This window comes from Asterias rubens, chromosome 10, assembly GCF_902459465.1.
Source record: "Asterias rubens chromosome 10, eAstRub1.3, whole genome shotgun sequence".
Lineage (NCBI taxonomy): Eukaryota > Metazoa > Echinodermata > Asteroidea > Forcipulatida > Asteriidae > Asterias > Asterias rubens.
Genome location: NC_047071.1, coordinates 8820017 through 8826073, shown reverse-complemented (window position 1 = coordinate 8826073; position 6057 = coordinate 8820017).

Here is a 6057-nt window from a genome sequence, read left to right as displayed (position 1 = left end):
CCTATTACTTAAGCCCGGTTCATTCTTCATGCGAATGCGAATGCAGGAAGTATGAACCGGGCTTTAGCCTGAGAGCGGGAGTCAAGTCATTACTTGCTATATAGTCTTATTGCAAGACGTTTCTCGTTTTCCTTTCGGGCAGCTTGTAGGCTAAGTCAGGGTGTTAGTGTATACTCGGGCGGTCGATGCGGGCGCTGTTGTTGAATGGGTCGAACGAGAAACAGCTGCACCAAGACCAGACTTGCTGTAGAACGAATTCTTTAATGGGGCTTACTATATTGATTGTATTGGAATAACAACAGATTCGGTGCAGGTGGAACTGTATTGTGTTTATGACGCCTTTTGCGTGGTTGTCCTGAGTAACTGATCAACATGTATTGTGTGCCCTGACCCCCAGTTTCTTCAAACATAAGGTTGATGTGGGATATGACCGTGACCAAACAGTGGATGAAATCTGTCACACTTAAAGGCAGTGTACACTATTGGTAATTGTCAAAGACTAGCCTCCAAAGTTTATGTATCTTAACGTGTGCATAAAATAAAAAACCTGTGAAAATTTGAGCTCAATCGGTCATCGAACTTGCGAGATAATAATAAAAAAAAAAAAAAACACCCTTGTCACACGAAGTTGTGTGCGTTTAGATGGTTGATTTCGAGACCTCAAGTTCTAAACCTGAGGTCTCGAAATCAAATTATTGGAAAATTACTTCTTCCTCGAAAACTATGGCACTTCAGAGGGGTCCGTTTCTCACAGTGTTTTATACCATCAACCTCTCCCCGTTACTCGTCACCAAGAAAGGTTTTATGCTAATAAATATTTTGAGTAATTACCAATAGTGTCCACTGCCTTTAACAATGCACGAATATTTAGGGTCGCCTCAATAATCACAAATGTCTGTATTCAATTTACAAATTTACAAAGCCAACAAACAGGGTCAATTTTTTTCAAAGTTCGATCCAACTCAACTGAAAATAAGGAATAGCTGTTATTAAGACAACAATTCATACTGGCCACTGCAGACTCTTAGTGATAGGGGCGGTGCTTGGAATTCTCAAAACTTTCTTCAATTGACAAAAATTACGACGGCAACAAACAGGGCCAACTATGTTCATCTCAACTAGAGCGTAGGAGCACAATGACATTATCACGTGACTGTGGGTGTCGATTCAAACTGAAAACTCATGGGGCCCCCCCAATACGGGATATGAAAGTAATAAACTAAACGTGGAGAAAAACGAAACAGGACTAGGAAAGAACCACAAGCGGTACCCACCCGGCTAAACTGGAAAATACGGATGGGAGCTCGACAAACAATGAGAAACAGAAAACAGAGACAGAGACGATTTCACCTGTGTTCAATTGACAGACTTTACAAGGCAAACACACAGGGTCAACTTCTCGAATAAAATGAAGGGATAAAAAGTAATGATCACTATGGATGTCGATTCGTACTGCCAATCTGAAAAGTCAAGGACATGAGATTATGTACCCCGGAAGTATGTCCCCCATACGGCGAAATTACTACGAACTAACTCTGACAGCGCCCTCTTTTCCCCCTTTTTTCATGATTTTTTTTAGAAAGGTTTCTCTTTTTATAGCTTATGATATTGAATTATAATAATTAAAAATATATAAATATATATATATTGCGCCTTTAATATCGACGATCACAAGTGCAAAGGTGCAAAAAAGGGAAGACAGCGATGAAGACAAAACTGGTTATCGCGGCCTGTGCACAAGAAAAAAAAATCTGAAGTTTAGCTGTCCAAAAACACATTTGATTGGTTTTCAAGAGGCTGAGAGACTTCAAGTGTTTCTTTAGTATTTTTTCAGCATTCAGCATTTAGTATTGGTTACTCTGGGTGCGTTTAAACAGCTTCCCGGGGTCGACCCCACGGTACCGGGCCCGTTCGGTTGTGCCCCTGGCAAGAATCGAACGATCACACTCGCCCTCTCGTGGTGACGTCATGTACCTCGGGACAGCCTCAAGTGACCCGTTCTACAAGCAGGGGCTGACCCGGGTGCGCCCCTGGAATGAAGTTAAAGCTATTTGAACTTACCGGGGGCAAACCGGGTCGACACAGGGAAGATAATCGGACGCACCCAATAAGAGTTTGTTTTTATTGTGGTACACCCTGTGGTTCATGGGTGATCTGGAAGTTTTCCAACAGCGCCCACTATCGTTCGATAAAAGAGCGGGGGTCGCGATATAGTTGATGAGTGGTGATTGATGCTTGATGAATATACACCTAACAAGCGATCTGATTGTGCATGGTGTGATATAGCCCTTTATCAAGCTGTCACCATCTTGGACATGTTCCCTGATTCCACTGTAACAAATGCTAACATTCATTGCGCAAACATGGCACCAGACTATTATTTCGTCCTGCCTCAGTTTGGTTGCAATGAGTTGGCATGGAGTAAAATGAAGATGGCCACACCGTGTTAAAGGTATAATGGGGGTGATAGTGCAGTATCTTACAAGGTGTGAGTAACAACATCTTCGTTATCTTAAAGCTGCTGTGGGTGGAGGACTGGTGGGACGCAGTGTTTCTCTCCGCCGGAAAGGCCACTGGCCGAAAAAAAAAAAACATGACTGGTGCTGCCACTGCTTCCAACGGGAGCCTGTTCCATGTTGGAATGGTGCGAAGAAAAATTGAATAATACCAAGCCAAGTGTTATAGTCAACACCGGTGTGGCAGGGTATTCTGCCCACCCCCCCCCCCCCCCCCCGCACCCCGGAGATTTGGTGGTGTGTGTCCCCCCCCCCCCCCCCCCCCGCCCCCCACCACCACCCATATTATGGCAAACTGTGTACAAACTTCTTTTGATAGCGCCCTCTTTTGAATCCTCCTCCTCAGCCCATGTTAATTCCCATCTGGGGACCAAATATCCGGCGGACAGAATTCTCTGGGACACCGGTACAACACCCAAGACAAAGACCAAGGGGGAGACCAAGTGGTGACTTACAACACTGACCAAGACTTTCACGATGTATACGCGGAAGAGTTGAATTTGAATAAACAAATTGCGATATATTATTGATGAGTGATGATTGATGCTTGATGAATATACATGTCAAATAAGTTCATAATTTTCAAAAATAATTGTAACTCCCCGTCGGAGCTTGTCATTGGAGACTAGAAACAGAGATCCCGATAGTGGAGCTTGTGTGCAGTACCAAACAGACACAGAACTGTTTCGGCTTCGTTTTCTGCTACGTTCTACAAGGTTGAAAAACCATGTTCGACCCCACGACATGATACTGTAATTTAAAGTATTGTGATTCATGCCGTGGTGAATCAAAGCGGGGTACTTGCATAAAGACCCTTGGACCATTTGGACAATGCTATCCACTGCTTTATCTTGCTTCACTGAATTTAAGAATGAATTAGTTACGGTTGAACTTACTTGGCAGTTAATCCTTTTGCTCATCTTTTGCGAATGTATTGGTTATTGTTGAAATGACCGATAATTTGGCAATTGCTGTTGCCCATCTTCGGAAAGTATAATGGATGTTTTTCACTAGATTTATGGGAATAGACTACAGCAGCTTGCTTGGCTGTATGTTTGTTCGAAATTCAGGAGACTATTCGTTTCTCTTCTCTTGCCTTGTTTTCAGTAGCTCATCTTTTTGCTTTTGACATATGTCCGTCTGTTTTTGTTTTTGTTTTTTTATACAAATTATATTCCTTTATGTTTCTAAAAACATAACTTTTTATGCAGTTTTTCTTTCATGTGCTGTTCTATTTTGGGTGTTTAATGCCACTGTTTAACACTTAGATGACCATTCATTTATGTATACATAAAACAAAATACCTGGTTAATTTCTTTAAATGTTGTCAGAAATAACATGAACTGGTAAACATCTTATCCAGACCTTTACTTTGACCTCTTTATGAGAAAGACAAACTCCCTGCGGTCGCTACGGGTTGGCAAACCCGTGAAACATTTAGCTCAATTGGTCGTCGAAGTTGCGCGGTAATAATGGAAGAAAAAAACCTTGTCACGCCAAGTTATGTGCTTTCAGATGCTTGATTTCGAAACCTGAAAATCTAATTCTAAGGTTTCGAAATCAAATTCGTGAAAAATTACATCTTTGTTGAAATACGTTACTTCAAATGAAGCCGTTTTTCACAATGTTTTATACTATCAACATCTCTCCATTACTCGTTACCAAGAAATAAAAGGCTTTATGCTTATAATTGTTTTGAGTAATCACCATTAGTATCCGCTGTCTGCTTTAAACATCGTATTGATATTTACATGGAAACGAGGGCTGGCAATACAGTCCAGCCCTTCATTCTAAAAAAATATATATATATTTTATATATATTTTGAAAAAAAGCACGTAAACAAGCAGTTTGCATTATTCAATAAGGGATGAAAGTGTTAAACAGAGGCCGAGATGAGGACATGATATTTTCAAAAACACACATTTTTATATTTTTAAATGCAAAATAAAAACTCAGGTGGGGCTGTTTCGGAAGGGACGTATCAGAGTCAAACCCTTATAAACATTAACAAAATCAATTTTATAAAAAGCAATATAACATGAGATCGTTTATAAACGATCTCATGTTATATTGCTCTTTATAAAAAAATATATAAATAGCAATATACAAACATACCTTGAAATTGCTGAAAGTTTTATTTTTGGCCCGCTGATGATAATTATACCCTCTCTCGCTCGATCTAGAAGATTTGACGTTCTACCTTGGCGCTGACTCTGTCTTGGTTTGAAGCCATATGGAAAACTTTGACCCAGTGTCGATCAGAAGCATAAGCTCTCACACACCACGTGTGTGCACCCGTCTCAGACATACATGAATATACAATGTACAATGTACATGTACATATATTGTGTTCGTTGTCTGCGTACGGAAACCAATGGAACCAGACCAGATGAAAGGAGCTCGAATTGGATCAACCAGTGTATGCGGTCGCTTAGCTTCCCTGGTTCGACCCCGCAGTTCTCACTCGGGCGACGGCCACGTGGAGCTTTCATCCGCCGGGTGAGCCACGAACAGGAGCTAATTGAACGATCACACTCGCCCTCTCGTGGTAACCATGATGCACCTCGGGTCACCTCCAAATAACCCACTCCATAAGCAGAGCACTGGGGGCTGACCCAGGTGAGCCCCTGGTTTGACGTCGAAGCTATTCGAACGCACCGGGGGCACACCGGAGTCAACCCAGGGAAGCTTAACGAACGCACCCATTGTTGCCGTTCAAGTAAGCGAACCCTGGGAAAACCGAGTTGACCTCCATTGGATTTTACACATTTAAATATTTACATTTCTGCTCAAAAGTAATGCAGTTTAGAAAACCTTCGACACTTTTGTTATGAACTAAAACACAATACCAACATAATTTTTATTTTATTTTTTATTTTAGTCTCGCATCATTCAATTTTGCGATTTGTATATGGAAAACTGGTTGACAACAACAACAACAACAACTATGTTTTATTACAGTGTTACTGTTGGGGGAGCTATTGTCAGTTTATTTCCTTTTTCGAGTCATGTACTTATTGTATAGTTCTTTTCCACTACAGCAGAAGAGGGTTGGAATTTGTATAAACTGAAGGCTCATGAAATGTTAGAACACGGACACGCATCTAACAACAGCAAAGCACCGATTATCTTAATTTGATTCCATCATTTACAGTACAAATTCATCTTATGAATGTTCAAACCTAATCCCGTCCGAAATTCGCCGGGAAACCTGGCTGTAAAACAAGTTGTGTTTTTGTTATTGATCAAAGAGTAATAATGTGCGAAAACAACTTGTCGGAACATAGGGGTGTCGGAACATAGGGGTGTCGGAATATAGGGCTGTCAGAACATAGGGGTGTCAGAATATAGGGTGCGTTCGTTTAGCTCCCTGGGTCGACTCCGGTGTGTGGCGGATTTTTTTTCCTGGACGAACGTGGGTAATTATCTGCACACTTTCGTCCTGGGAGAAAAAAAAAACGCCCATCGACGGGGTCGACCCAGGGAAGCTAAACGAACGCACCCATACATAGGTTAGTTGTCGGAACATAGGGGTGTCAG